A 16530-nucleotide genomic window follows, 5' to 3' on the forward strand; every position below is an offset into this window, starting at 1 on the left:
TTGTGCGCCGCCCCGCGTTGCTTTTATGGACCCAGGTACAACTCTTCTGCTCGCCAGTACCTCTCTCCGCGCACTGTTAGGGAGTGCACCATGTCCCTGCTGTAAAATACAGCTTTTTTCAAGATACGTGAAAAATATTGAGCTTCTGCTTTGTGGGAAATGAGCCCTTCCCTTCCCGGTGTGCACCGTCTAACTTTTTCTCTTAAGTTCTCCGGGAATGTTGATACTTTTGTCCGTTCTCTTTTGGAAACTGGATGCTCTTTAAACCATCTTGAGCTTTAAATTATGCAAAACCTGCATTTCTAAGGAAAGCGAGGCAGCTGAATGGGAGACCCTGATTGTTAATTAGGGGTCTCAACTGGTAAAATAATTTAACGAGGTTTTCGTTTGAAATTAATGCTGCCCAAGAAAGTTGTGCTCTCTGAAAGCTTGTTGCATGTGGTATTAAGATGTAATACTGTAGAATAGCATGTGTGTGAAATAAGTGAAATGTTATCTATATTATATAACATTGGTGTAACTTCTGGTTGCATTGCTAATTAAATGCCAAGAGGTATCTTTCCATTTTACTCTGTTCACTGGTAATTGAATGCAAGTGGTATGTTTCAGTTTTTCTTTCCTCAGTTTTGGAGGGTTTGCTATTATGGAAAAGAAATAGAATCTTACTTTCTAATTTGAGCTATCAATAGTGTTTATCATAGCTTAATGACTCTCTTTCTTAAGTAACTGTTCACCTGGTTTTCAGACAACTATTTCCTGGTTTTCCTCTGTCATTGGTTGCTCCTTCTCAGTGATCTTTGCGAGTTCTTTTTCCGCCTCTGATCTCTTAACCTCGGAGTACCTGTATTCTGTCTGCACTTAATTCCTTAGTGATCTAATTTATGAATTGCTAGTTTCAAAATGCCACCTCTGTGTCAGACATTCTCAAGTTTGTGTCTAGTCCTGACTTCCAGACCCCAGTGTCTGCTGCCTTGTTATTTGTCTTTAGAGAACTTGAGTTTCTAATATGCATCTTTTTCACTATTCTACAGTATTTTCTTCTGAGCAATTGTATGTAGAAGTAAAACACTACATCCTTTGGTACAGATATTAATAATATGACCTATAATTTCTCCAGTTCTAAGATGTTGGTTATGGATGGGATTATGAGGTTTCAAATAGTAGAGTAGTGGAGAGTATGGATTGGTTAAATGAAGACTATTGTAATAAACTGGCCAGGAGAGCATAGAGCAAGAATTCTAGGGTGTGGCATTCTGTTAGGCGCTAGGGATCCAGATGTTAGTAATACACAGTTGCTGCCTTTTTTGAGCTCCCAGTTTAGCTGGGAACACAGGTGTGTAAACCAATAGTGACATCATGGTGTGACCTGGTTAGTAGTAGTTAGGTAGCAAGTTAGTAACTCTGGGTTGCCACAGTTTCACAAAAGAGGTGCTGTCTGAATGAGAACAAAAAGATGTTTCTTCCAGGCAGCTAGGGTAGAGGAGGTAGAACCACATTTGCAGCTTTGCGGGTAGTGTTTTGGCATTTAACATCTTGCAAACATGAAGACCTATAAGACCTTTTAGAACTAATACCCAAAAAAATGTCCTCTTCATTATAGGGGACTGGAATGCAAAAGTAAAAAGTCAAGTAACACCTGGAGTAACAGGCAAATTTGACCTTGGAGTACAAAATATGAAGCAGGGCAATGGCTAACAGTTTGCCAAGAAAAGCCACTGGTCATAACAAACACCCTCATAACAAACACCCTCTTCCAACAACAGAAGAGAAGACTCTATACATGGACATCACCAGATGGTATATAGTGAAGTCAGATTGATTATATTCTTTGCAGCCAAAGATGGAGAAGCTCTGTACAGTCAGCAAAAATAAGACCGGGAGCTGACTGTGGCTCAGATCATGACCTTTCTTTATTACCAAATTCAGACTTAAACTGAAGAACATAGGGAAAACCACTAGATCATTCAGGTATGACCTAAATCAAATCCCTTATGATTATACAGTGGAAGTGAAAAATGGATTTAAGGGACTAGATCTGATAGAGTGCCTGAAGAACTGTGGATGAAGGTTTGTGACATTGTACAGGAGGCAGTGATCAAAACCATCCATCCCCAAGGAAAAGAAACGCAAAAAGGTAAAATGGTTGTCTGAGGAGGCCTTACAAATAGCTGAGAAAAGAAGAGAAGCTAAAGGCAAAGGAGAAAAGGAAAGCTATACCCATTTGATGCAGAGTTCCAAAGTATAGCAAGGAGGAGATAAGAAACCCTTCCTTAGTGATCAATGCAAAGAAATAGAGGAAAACAATAGAATGGGAAAGACTAGAGATTTCTTCAGAAGATTAGAGATACCAAGGGAACAAACATTTCATGCAAAGATGGGCATAATAAAGGACAGAAACAGTATGGACAAAACAAAAGCAGAAGATATTAAGAAGACGTGGCAAGAATACACAGAAAAACTATACAAGAAGATCTTCATGACCCAGATGATCATGATGGTGTGATCACTCAGGTAGAACCAGACATCCTGGTATGCGAAGTCAAGTGGGCCTTAGGAAGCATCACTACGAACAAAGCTATTGGAGGCGATGGAATTCCAGTTGAGCTATTTCAAATCCTAAAAGATGATGCTGTGAAAGTGCTGCACTCAGTATGCCAGCACATTTGGAAAATTCAGCAGTGGCCACAGGACTGGAAAAGGTCAGTCTTCCTTCCAATTCCAAAGAAAGGCAATGTCAAGGAATGTTCAAACTACTGCACAATTGCACTTATCTCATATACTAGCAAAGTGATGCTCAAAATTCTCCAAACAAGACTTCAGCAGTACTTGAACCATGAACCTCCAGATGTTCAACCTGAATTTAGAAAGGGCAGAGGAACCAGAGATCAAATAGCCAAAATCTGATGGATCATCGAAAAAGCAAGAGAATTCCATAAAAACATCAATTTCTGCTTTATTGACTATGCCAAAGCCTTTGACTGTGTGGATCACAACAAACTGGAAAATTCTGAAACAGATGGGAATACCAGACCACCTGACCTGCCTCTTGAGAACCCTGTATGCAGGTCAGGAAGCAACAGTTAGAACTGGACATGAAACAACAGACTGGTTCCAAATCAGGAAAGGAGTACGTCAAGGCTGTATATTGTCACCCTGCTTATTTAACTTATATGCAGAGTACATCATGCAAAATGCCAGGCTGGATGAAGCACAAGCCAGAATCAAGATTGCCAGGAGAAATATTAATAACCTCAGATGCTCAGATGATACCACCCTTATGGCAGAAAGTGAAGAAGAACTAAAGAGCCTCTTGATGAAAGTAAAAGAGGAGAGTGAAAAAGTTGGCTTAAACCTCAACATTAAGAAAGCTAAGATCATGGCATCTGGTCCCATCACGTCATGACCAATAGATGGGTAAACAGTGGAACAGAGACTTTATTTTGGGGGGCTCCAAAATCACTGCAGAAGGTGACTGCAGTCATGAAATTAAAAGACGCTTGCTCCTTTGAAGAATAGCTATGACCAACCTAGACATTATATTAGAAAACAGAAACATTACTTTGCCAACAAAGGTCCGTCTAGTGAAAGCTGTGGTTTTTCCACTAGTCATGTATGGATGTGAGAATTGGACTATAAAGAAAGCTGAGCGTCAAAGAATTGATGCTTTTGAACTGTGGTGTTGGAGAAGACTTGAGAGTCCCTTGGACTGCAAGGATATCTAACCAGTCCATTCTAAAGGAAATCAGTCCTGAATATTCATTGGAAGGGCTGATGTTGAAGCTGAAACGCCAATACTTTGGCTACCTGATGCAGAGAACTGACTCCTTGCAAAAGACCCTGATGCTGGACAAGATTGACAGCAGGAGGAGAAGGGGATGACAGAGGATGAGATGATTGGATGGCATCACTGACTCGATGGACATGAATTTGAGCAAGCTCCAGGAGTTGGTGATGGACAGGGAAATGTGGCGTGCTGTAGTCCATTGGGTCACAAAGAGTCGGACACAACTGAGCGACTGAACTGAATCAAACATATGTGTGTTAAGGCTCTGATTTTTAACAAACTAAGCCTGGAATTGTGTTGTTATTTGGCTATTACATTCAAATTAATTAAAAATTAAATAAAATTAGTGCCCAAGCGTTCCCTTTTGTCTGTATCCTCACCAACACTTGTTATTTGTTGTTTTCTTGATAATAACCATTTGGACAGGTGTGACTTTGTATCCCATTGTGGTTTCAATTTGTGTTTCCTTGATAATTAAGCATCTTTTCATGTGTCTTTTGGCCATCTGTACATCTTTGGAAAAATTTCAGTTCAGGTCCTCTGTCCATTTTTTAATTGAGTTCGACTTTTTTTAAGTTGAGTTTGGAGAAGACTCTTGAGAGTCTCTTGGACTGCAAGGAGATCCAACCAGTTCATTCTAAAGGAGATCAATCCTGAGTGTTCATTGGAGGGACTGATGCTAAAGCTGAAACTCCAGTACTTTGGCCACCTCATGCGAAGAGTTGACTCACTGGAAAAGACTCTGATGCTGGGAGGGATTGGGGGTGGGAGGAGAAGGGGACGACAGAGAGTGAGATGGCTAGATGGCATCACCAACTCGATGGACATGAGTTTGAGTGAACTCCGGGAGTTGGTGATGGACAGGGAGGCCTGGCGTGCTGTGATTCATGGGTTCGCAAAGTGTCGGACACGACTGAGCGACTGAACTGAACTGATATGAGTTTTTATATATTTTGGATATTAACTCCTTATTGTACATATATTTGCAAATATCTTCTCACTTTTGGTAGACTTCCTTTTTGTTTCCTTTGCTGTGCAGAAGCTTTTCAGTTGATGTAGTCTCATTTGTTTATTTTTCTTTTGTTTCCCTTGCATGAAGGACGTAACCATAAAATATTGCTAAGCTGTCTTGGTGGGATTGTAAATAGGTGCAGCCCCTATGGAAAACAGCATTGAGGTTCTTTAAAAAATAAAAATAGAGTTGCCATATGATCCAGCAGTTTCACTTCTGGGTGTTTACCTAAAGAAAACAGGAAAACCAATTCAAAAAGATATATGCCCCTCCCCATGTTCATTGCAGCATTATTTACAGTAGCCAAGGTATGAAAGCAACCTAAGGATCCAGTGGCAGACTAATGGGAAAAGAAGATGTGATATATAAATAATACTTAGCCATAAAAAAGATAAGTCTTGACAATTCAGTCAATATGGATTGATCTAGAGAGTATTATACTCAGTCCATAAGTCAGAGAAGGGTAAATATCACATGCTCTCACTTATACATGGAATCTAAAAAGCAAAACAAATGAAACAGAGAGAGAACAAACAGGTAGTTTCCAAAAGGGAGAGGATAGAAAGGTGAATAAAATAGGTGTAGGGGATTAAAATGTGCAGATCTCCAGTTATATAAGAGGTAAACCACGGGATGTAATACACAACATTAAGAATATAAGTAATACTGTAGTACCTTTGGATGGAGACATATGGTTACTAGGCTCATCATGATCATTTCACAAGGTATGCAAATATCAAGTCACTATGTGGTATACCTGAAACTAGCATAATATCATTTGTCAACTATATGTGAATGTGAAATTATTTTAAAAATGATTTCTCAGTCACACCAGGTACATTTCAAGTGCTCAGTAGCCACAGGTGACAGAATAGTATACGTTTTTGTTATCACCCAAAGTTCTATTGCATGGCTTCCGAAACTTAGTGGGTTAGCAAGGCATCTTCTAGAGCACGAGCAGCTGTAGCATATCTCTGTGGAGGTATTTCTTCTGCCCATGTGTATACCCTCTGGAGGACATCATGTCAGTGATTCTGACTACACAGGAGGAGTCCTGTGCCAGGCAAGAGAGAAACCCAGTTTTTGTCTTAATCATTGCTGATTTTTTTCTGGAAGAATTCACATTAACAGTTTTGGTGTGCAAAGTTTACAAACAATGCATTGTCCTAGGTCATGAGTGAAACTTAGCACCTGCAAACTGGCATCAACAGCTTGGAAAGCATAGCCATTGGCTGAGTGATGCAGACAACATCTGTCTTCTGCTGTCTGCTGTTCTGGAATACCTGTTATAGGGAAAGAGCAAATTAGCCGAGATGGCAGTATTCAGGCTCTCTCTCTCTCCACATTTTGTAAATAATGATTATGTAATAGCTGATATCACTTATAGCACTGTGCATGCGCCTCACAAGGTACTCGCTTGACCATGGGCTTCTTTTGTTCTGGAAGCATGCATAAACTCCATCTGGAAAGCCCTTGTGTGCTCCCTTATGGTTATGTTAAGTCTGCTACTGTGTCAGCCAGGAGAGAAGTTTAGGTTATGACTGCTGCTGCAACTGCTGTGTCAGCCAGGAGAGAATAAGCACGTCTGCAGTTCCTACAGCTCCTCGTTTCTTCTTCCAGCCTCTTAGCTCGCGCCTTGCCTACTGTGGGTTCAGCAAACGGTGTGCACAGTGATGTACAGCAAAATACCTATGTCCTGTCGCATTCTAAGTAGATAGAAGCGCTCATGCCACTTGGTTCAGACCCTGACGATAATGAAGGTTAAGGGAGAAAGGAACTCAGTTGGGGTGTTTGTACATTTTAATGTGTGCTGCTGCTGCTGCTAAGTCACTTCAGTCGTGTCCGACTCTGTGTGACCCCATGGACAGGTGCACATTCATATGTGCTTTTTATGAATCATGATATATGTTTTATTTACATAGTATATGTGCTCCCTATTATGTTATCTCTATTGAGTTCTTATAAAATGTATAGCTGGTTTTATACTTTATAATATTTTCAGTTTGGATTAAACAAAAATGCTTTTTGAAGTCAAATTTTGTGATTTTTGTCATTCCTAAGGAAGGAGAAAGAGATGTTACTGGGGAATAGCATAAGGGTGCTTTAAATGTATTGGTGTGTGAAGAGTATTAATTTTATTATTTGTCCAATTCACTACTCAGCTTAACAAAGAATATTACCAACTCCTTCCTGGAGATAATGTGTTGACACACACATACTCATTCTTGTGTGTACAGATGTATTTTAAAATCATAAAAAGTCGTAAGTTATTCAATAATAATAAAAATAATAAATCAATTAATATTTTCTCTTATCCCCTACTAACTAGAGATTATGAAAACATGTCTTATGTCACTGCTAATGACTTTACATGTAAAAAATCCTGCTATTTAAGCACAAGCATAATTACATTTTTTCAAATATGTCCAAAATAGGTATTTAATAATTATGCTTATTGTTTAAAAAAAATTAGGACGTATGAAAAGACTCTAAATGGATCATTTATGATTAATAAAGGGTGTGGAAGAGTGGGTGAGAGCTAGATTTTGGAGAGTAAGTAGAAGTATGGGGAGGGACAGGAGAGTAGGGGGGAGGGAAGCAATTGAATATGAAGAACTAACATTGAAGTGAAGGTTAAAGAGGAGGAAAAAGATCTCAGCAAAGATTTTCATTTGCATTATACCTCTTTACTTTAGCCAACTTACTTGCTGTTGCTCAGACAAGCAACAAACAAGTCCTACAGTATTCTGCCTCCACCTTTAGTGCACTTTTTCTCACCTGGACTCTCAGAGTCTATTTCTGCCTGTTAAAATCCATTCTGCCAGCCTCTCTCTGGTTGCTTTGGTGTATATGAAGCCTTCCCCCACCCCCATCCCCCCACTTAAAAACTATTACAAAAAGTTACAAACATAAACAAAATGAAGAGACAGAGTAATTTTTCAGTCCATCATGCAGCTTCAATAATTATTAACATTTTGCCTGTCTTTTAAAATATGTCTCCCTGCTTCCTCCTTCCCCCAACATTTTCAAATATGCAGAAAAGCTGTACAGTGAATATCCTTGACAGTATTCTGAGTTCAATCAGGAGAGAGAACTGTACTGGTTATTTGAAAATTTAATATAACGAAATGTTAACCAGAACAAAGAGAGGTTGTTAACTATTAAAAGAGGTAAAAGAGCTCAGAGTTTAAAGGTCCCAGAAGTAGCAGTTGTGAAAGGGCAGCTCTTACTCCTTGGACAAGGAAGAAAGACTGGGAGAGAGTCCTTCCCAGAGCTTGGATGCAAGCCTCTTCAAAAAGGGCATTCCTACCATGGCTACAGAGCCTGAGGCCACAGCTGGAACCTGTCTCCTCATCAGTGCTTTTGGGCCTTCTCTCTAATTAATAATAATAATAATAATAGAGAACCAGAATCTAGAAGGGAAGTATTTCTTTGCTGCTAGGTGGCATAGTGGCAAAGAATCCACCTGCCAGTACAGGAGACTCAAGAGACACAGGTTCGATCCCTAGGTTGGGAAGATCCCCTGGAGTAGGAAAATGACAACTTACACCAGTATTCTTGCCTGGAAGATTTTTTGGACAGAGCTGCCTGGTGGGCTGTAGTCCATGGGGTTGCAAAGTGTCAGATACAACTGAGTTACTTAGCATAGCAGCACACATGGTGACCTGATAGGGTCACTCCATTGCCCTCTCTAAAGCTGGTGAAGGAGAAATGTTTAGAACTCTAGTTCCATTGTCATAAAGTGGGGCAAAGAAAGGTAGATTTGATGCTGAGAGATAGTAAATTGATAACTGGCACATCTATATAGCTGGGGCTTCCCTGGTGGCTCTGATGGTAAAGAATCTGCTTGCAATGCAGGAGTCTTGGGTTTGATCCCTGGGTCGGGAAGATCCCTTGGAGAGGGAATGGCAGCCCTCTCCAGTATTCTTGCTTGGAGAATTCCATAGTCAGAGGAACCTGGTGGGCTACAGTCCACAGGGTCTCAAAGAATCAGACATGACTGAGTGACTTTCATCTGTTCACACCTATATAGTACCTATCTAATATGGTTTTTCCCGTGGTCATGTATGGATGTGAGAGTTGTACTGTGAAGAAAGCTGATCGCTGAAGAATTGATGCTTTTGAACTGTGGTGCTGGAGAAGACTCTTGAGAGTCCCTTGGACTGCAAGGAGATCCAACCAGTCCATTCTAAAGAAGATCGATCCTGGGTGTTCATAGGAAGGACTAATGCTAAAGCTGAAACTCCAATACTTTGGCCACCTCATGCGAAGAGTTGACTCACTGGAAAAGAGTCTGATGCGAGGAGGGATTGGGGGTGGGAGGAGATGGGGACGACAGAGAATGAGATGTCTGGATGGCATTACCGACTCGATGGACATGAGTTTGAGTGAACTCCGGGAGTTGGTGATGGACAGGGAGGCCTGGCGTGCTGTGATTCATGGGGTCGCGAAGAGTCGGACACGACTGAGCGACTGAACTGAACTGAACTGATGCTAAAGTATTTAGGGGTGAAATATACTTATGCCAGAAACTTTGAAATACATTAAAAATATAACGTGGATTGATGGAAGTGTAGAAAGATGAATAGTTAGTCCATAAAAATCTAAATAAGGCAAATATGGGGCTTCCCTCATGGCTCAGATGATAAAGAACCTGCCTGTAGTGTGAAAGACTGGATGGAGTTTGATCCCTGGGTTGGGAAGATCCCCTGGAGAAGGGCATGGCTATCCACTCCAGTATTCTTGCCTGGAGAATTCCATGGACAGAGGAGCCTGGCAGGCTACATTCCATGGGATTGCAGAGAATCAGGCATGACTGAGCGACTTTCACTTTCAAAGCAAATACAGTAATGTGAGAAAATACCATATAGTAAAATGTTAATTGTACAATTTTGGTGGTGTTTACTGTATATTATTTTTTTAAAAAAAATATTGGCCATATCTGGTCTTAGTTGAAATACATGGAATCCTCGTTGGATCTTTGGTTTTGACGCATGGACTCTAGTTGTAGCCTGTGGGCTTAGTTACTCTGAGGCATGTGAGACCTTAGTCCCTATTCAAGGATCGAACCCGTGTCCCCTGCATTGTGAGGTGAATTCTTATCCATTGAACCACCAGGGAAGTCCCTGTAGGTTACTTTCAGCTTTTCTGTATCAATTACTAGACTGAAATTTCCTCGAGTTCAGAGACTGTGTCTTCAGTTCAGTTCAGTCGCTCAGTCGTGTCCGACTCTTTGCGAACCCATGAATCACAGCACGCCAGGCCTCCCTGTCCATCACCAACTACGGGAGTTCACTCAAACTCATGTCCATCGAGTCGGTGATGCCATCCAGCCATCTCACTCTCTGTCGTCCCCTTCTCCTCCCTCCCCTAATCTTTCCCAGCATCAGAGTCTTTTCCAGTGGGTCAACTCTTCGCATGAGGTGGCCAAAGTATTGGAGTTTCAGCTTTAGCATCAGCCCCTCCAATGAACACCCAGGACTGATCTCCTTTAGAATGAACTGGTTGGATCTCCTTGCAGTCCAAGGGACTCTCAAGAGTCTTCTCCAACACCACAGTTCAAAAGCATCAATTCTTCGGCGGTCAGCTTTCTTCACAGTCCAACTCTCACATCCATACATGACTACTGGAAAAACTATAGCCTTGACTATGCATCTGTAAATGCCTCATGGAGCACAACATGATACCTTTCTCACAATAGGAACAAACAAAATGCCTTTAAAATTGCCGTCGTGGAGTGGAAGACTAATCTTGGCTTAAAGAGCCTAAACCCTCCAAAGTTTTCTTGCTAAACAGAAATTTTGAAAATGCAAATAATATTGGAAAATGATTGGAAGAAGTTGTGAAATACTGAGCATATCAGAAATTTCCCAGATGTAATTTGATAATTTAGTAAAAATTTATTATCATGTTTTGGTAAATAGCTTATTATTAATTTGTTTAGCAAATCATTCAGCTAAATTATCAGACTTAAGCTATAGGTAGAATTAAGGCTAGTTTAGATTATAAAATATATACTTAAAATTATGTTTTGTTCCAGTATAATGTATTTATTATTTGGTGTGTTTGGTTTGCCTGGAGAGTATGGTTGGCTCCATACTCCATACAACAAATGAGAAATAAATGGAGTCCCACAGAATGGGCATATATTTTGGTTACTTGTTTAATAACCTTTCAGCAGACCTTACAATTTTTAATAATGATAATGTTTAACCTTTATAATATTTTTGGTAATTCAATACATTGTCTCAGATCATAATTATGGGCATTTACTAGCATTATAATTATATAATTTTTCCTGGTGAAAGGGATAATACTGATTTTGTCACACCTGGTTTTCATTTGTAAGGCTGCCATTTTTTGTTATTTCTGATAATATAACAAATGATACAATAGGTTATAAAGATATGGCTTAAATAGTTGATCCAAGTTTTCTGACAAGCATCTCAATATTCTAGTCACTGTGCAATTTTTAGGTCTGTTATGACTTATTTCCCGACAGTGACCAGGCTGCTGCTGCTGCTGCTAAGTCAGTTCAGTCGTGTCCGACTCTGTGTGACCCCATAGATGGCAGCCCACCAGGCTCTGCCATCCCTGGGATTCTCCAGGCAAGAACACTGGAGTGGGTTGCCATTTCCTTCTCCAATGTGTGAAAGTGAAAAGTGAAAGTGAAGTTGCTCAGTCATGTCTGACTAGTAGCGACCCCATGGACTGCAGCCCACCAGGCTCCTCTGTCCATGCTAGTACAACGTAATTTGCAAATATATTAGTTAAAATTCTAATTTCTAATTTCTGGGTGTAATTTCTTTTGTGTTTTATTTGACATTGCTTCATTTAGTTACTTTCCCCCGTTTTTTAAAAAAATTATCAAAGATTATAATTGTACAATATTGAGAAGTATAGAACAAAATACAATTATTGGAGGATAATTGCTCTGCAATACTGTGTTGGGCTCAACACAAATCAGCCACAGGTAAACATATGTCCCCTCCCTCCTGAAACCCCCTCCCCTCTCCCTCCCCCATTCCGCCTCTCTAGGTTGTCACTGGGTTGAGCTCCCTTTTTCACACGGCAAATTCTCATTTGCTCTCTGTTTTACAAGTGGTAATGTATATGTTTCCATGCTATTCTCTCAATTTATCCCACTCTCTCCTTCCCCCATTGTGTCCACAAGCCTGTTCTGTATGTCTGTGTCTCCATTGCTGCCCTGCAAATAGGCTCATCAGTACCATCTTTCTAGATTCCATACACATGTTAATACACAATATTTATGTTTCCCTTTCTGATTTACTTCACTTTATATAATAGGCTCTAGGTTCATTCACCTCATTAGGACTGACTCGAATGTGTGCTTTTTTATACCCAAGTAATATTCCATTGCATACATGTACCACAATTTCTCTATCTATTCATCTGTTCATGGACATCTAGGTTGCTTCCATGTCCTAGATATTGTAAAAAGTGCTGCAGCAAACATTAGAGTGCATGTGTCTCTTACAGTTTTCTCAGGGTATGTGCCTAGTGGTGGGATTGTTGGGTCATATGGTAGTTGTATTCCTAGTTTTTTAAACAATCACCATACTACTCTCCATAGTGGCTGTATCAATTTACATTCCCACCAACAGTGAAAGAGGGTTTCTTTTTCTCTACATTCTCTCCAGAATTTATTTCTTTTAGATTTTTTAATGATGACAATTCTGACTGGTGATACTTCATTGTAGTTTTGATTTGCATTTCTCTGATAATGAGCAAGTTGAGCATCTTTTCATTTGTTTGTTGGCCATCTGTATGTCTTCTTTGGAGAAATGTCAGTTTAGGCCTTCTGCCTGTTTTTTTATTGTGGTGTTTGTTTTTCTGGTTTTGAGTAGCATGAGCTGCTTGTATATTTTGTAAATTAATCCTTTGTCAGTTGTTTTGTTTGCAATTATTTTCTCCCATTCTGAGGGTTGCTCTTTAATCTTGTTTTTTTCCTTTGCTGTGCAAAAGCTTTTAAGTTTAATTGAGTCCCACTTGTTTACTTTTGCTTTTATTTCCATTATTCTAAGAGGTGGGTCAAAGAGGATCTTGCTGTGATGTATGTCAAAGACTGTACTGCTTTAATCCATTTTGAATTTATTTTTGTGTATGGTGTTAGAAAGTGTTCTAGTTTCATTCTTTTACATTTAGCAGTCCAGTTTTCCCAGTACCAGTTATTGAAGAGGCTGTCTTTTCTGTATTGTATATTCTTGGCTCCTTTGTCAAAGAGAAGGTACCCATATGTGCATGGGTTTATCTCTGGGCTTTCTATCTTGTTCCATTGGTCTATATTTCTGTTTTTGTTCGAATATAACAGTCTTAATGACTGTGTCTTATTGACTATAGTCTGAAGTTAGGAAGGTTGACTCCTTCAGCTCATTTCTTCTTATGGGATCTTTTGTGTTTTCATACACATGGTGAAATTTTTTGTTCTAGTTCTGTAAAAAGTATCATTGGTAGTTTGACAGGGATCGCATTGACTTTTTAGGTTCCTTTGGGTAGTATAGTCATTTTTATGGTATTGATTCTTCAATCCAAGAACATGGTATATCTCTCCATCTGTTTGTGTCATCCTTGATTTCTTTCATCAGTTTCTTACAGTTTTCTGTATACAGCTCTTTTGTCTCTTTAGGTAGGTTTATCCCTAGGTATTTTATTATTTTTGTTGTAGTGGTGAATGGGATTGTTTCCTTGACTTCTCTTTCTGATTTTTCATTGTTAGTATATAGGAATACAAGGGATATCTCTGTGTTACTTTATATCCTGCAACTTTACTGTATTCATTGATTGTAGTAAAAATAGCTCTAGTAATTTTCTGAGATGGCTGGATGGCATCACCGACTCTGTGGACATGAGTTTGAGTGAACTCCGGGAGTTGGTGATGGACAGGGAGGCCTGGCGTGCTGTGATTCATGGGGTCGCAGAGAGTCAGACACGACTGAGCGACTGAACTGAACTGAACTGAATTTTCTGGTGGAATCTTAAGGATTTTCTGTGTATAATATCATGTCATCTGCAGATAGTGAGAGTTTTGCTTCTTCTTTTCTGATCTGAATTCCTTGTATTTCTTTTTCTTCACTGGTTGCTGTGGCTGGGACCTCCAAAACTATGTTGAATAACAGTGGCAAGAGTGAACACCCTTGTCTTGTTCCTGTTCTTAGAAGAAATGCTTTCAGTTTTTCACCATTGAGAATAATGTTTCTGTGGGTTTGTTGTATGTGACCTTTATTATCTTGAACCTTTCTATGTTCCTTCTATGCCTACTTTCTAGAGAGTTTTTATCATAAATGGGTGTTGAATTTTGTCAAAACCTTTTTCTGCATCTGTTGAGATGATCATGTGGCTTTTAATCTTTGAGTTAATTGATACATGGTGTATCACATTGATTTGCATATATTGAAGAATCTTTGCATCCCTGGGACAAAACCACTTGATCATGGTGTATGATCCTTTTATTGTGCTGTTGGCTTCTGTTTGCTAGAATTCTGTTGAAAATTTTTGCATATGTGTTCATCAGTGATATTGGCCTGTAATTTTCTTTTTTTGTGGTGTCTTTGTCTGGTTTTGGTATCAGGGTGATGGTGACTTTGTAGAATGAGTTTGGGAGTTTTCCTTCCTCTGCAATTTTCTGGAAGAGTTTGAGCAGTATAGGTGTTAGCTCTTGTCTGAACTTTTGGTAGAATTTGCCTGTGAGGCCATCTGGCTCTGGGCTTTTGTTTGTTGGAAGATTTTCTTATTACAGTTTCAATTTCGGTGCTTGTAATTGGTCTGTTCATGCTTTCTGTTTCTTCTTGGTTCAGTTTTGGAAGGTTGTACTTTTCTAAGACAGACCTTAGAATTTATGTTGCAAAGTGCTCATTGTAAAGATAGGAAGTTGCAAACTGTCCCCAAAAGATGGGATTCACTGAGTAAGGATGGCTTTCTACAACACTGCTTCTGCATCTAAGGCCTTTGTTCCTTTTTAGTTGGACATTTCACTGTCTTAGTTTTGGTTTTATAATAACTCTCCCATATTTTGCCAAGTTTAAAGAATTGTGACGCTTAAGGAATTTACTTACTTATATGTTCAATTTAATATATAGAACCTGGAAATGAATCAAGTTTTCATGACTTACAGCTGAGATTTGTCATGTGATGTCTTCCTTAAACTATTTCATATAAGAAGGACTCAATGTTGGTGTTATTTTTTAGGCCCTCATAAATTTAATCATATTGTTTTACATTTAACAGAAAGCAAATATATATATATATATATGTGTTTACATATATATATAGTGAATATATATATGCTGTTGCTGCTGCTGCTGCTGCTAAGTCACTTCAGTCGTGTCCGACTCTGTGTGACCCCACAGACGGAAGCCCACCAGGCTCCCCCGTCCCTGGGATTCTCCAGGCAAGAACACCGGAGTGGGTTGCCATTTCCTTCTCCAATGTGTGAAAGGGAAAAGTGAAAATGAAGTCGCTCAGTCGTGTCTGACTCTTAGCGACCCCACGGACTGCAGCCTACCAGGCTCAACCATCCATGGGATTTTCTAGGCAAGAGTACTGGAGTGGCTTGCCATTACCTTCTCCAATATATGCTGTTACATATATAAAATTTTTTTTTTTTTTTTGCAGGGGAAATGTTTAGCCTAAATGAACTCATTACTTTTGAGGCCTTTTGGTGGAGCTTCACAGAGAACAGGAGGGTCCTAACACCTCAGGGATTCATTCAGGAAAGTCTGGAAGGGCCTCTTCAGAAGAGCACTGCTCCACGAACCCTTAATTACGCTCTGTAGTGAGGCTGGTCTCATTTGGGCCAGGGTCCCCAGTTGTCCATGTTGCATCATGCAGGATAGTAATTCCCCAGCCAGGGCCTGAACCCGTGCACTGGAAGCACGGAGTCTTAACCATTGGACAGACAGGATTGAATCGATAGGGAAGCGCCCACACTGCATCTTATTATCACACACACCACAGGATGAAACGAGGGAAAGGAGACAGGCCTTGGAGTCAGATACACCTGTGCGTTCACTCCTGGCTCCAGCCCTTTCTGGAACAAATTTCTTAGCCTCTGTGTTTCCACACATGGGGATAATAGGGGATAACACCGACCTCACAGGCCTGTGATGATTGTAGGGCAAGGTGGATATAATGTGCCTGCTGTGTAGTCATCGTTCGGTAAATATTATTGTACAGCGTCGGCCAGATTGTTGGGCCTTACTGGTCCCTCTTCAGTCAATATTTACAATAGGAAGCATCCGTGAGGTGCTGAGGGAAAGAGGGAGACAGGCCAAGAGAAGAGTTTCGCCGAAAACACAGATGGAACAGGGAGTTTTCAGCCTGGAAGGGGAGATCCCCGTGCATGAATAATGTGGAAGGAGGATGCGATGAGAGGTATTGATGAGAAGAACAGGATGGGAGTGCAGAGGAGAGAGCCTTACAGTCAGGGTGTCATTTGGGTTTTTAATGGAATTGGAACCTAAACACCAGTCACCTGTCTACGGGGTGCTTGACGGGGAGCAGAGGAGACTGTGGGTTGGAAGGAACTTTGGGACTCAGCGGGTTCACCCTCCTTGCCCTGCAGGGGAGGGGAACTGGCCTTGGTTGTTGGAATCGGGGTGCTCAACCCCAGCGCAACGGGAGCGTCCACTTGGCGGAGCTGAGTCAAGCAGGGTTTCTGTGAAGCTGGGAGACATGGTGCTTGCAAGGGCCCAACAACAAAGATGGAGGTGAAAGC

At 40.4% G+C, this 16530-nt stretch overlaps 1 protein-coding gene across 6 annotated transcripts in view; it reads left to right on the forward strand.

Moving 5' to 3' along the window:
- The window catches only part of WDPCP (WD repeat containing planar cell polarity effector), a 385832-nt gene that overhangs the window by 572 nt on the left and 368730 nt on the right, over positions 1–16530 (forward strand). The window lies entirely within an intron of this gene.

The sequence above is a fragment of the Moschus berezovskii genome, chromosome 11 (assembly GCF_049115385.1).
Source record: "Moschus berezovskii isolate FMDL1 chromosome 11, NW_MosBer_1.0, whole genome shotgun sequence".
NCBI classification, from domain to species: domain Eukaryota; kingdom Metazoa; phylum Chordata; class Mammalia; order Artiodactyla; family Moschidae; genus Moschus; species Moschus berezovskii.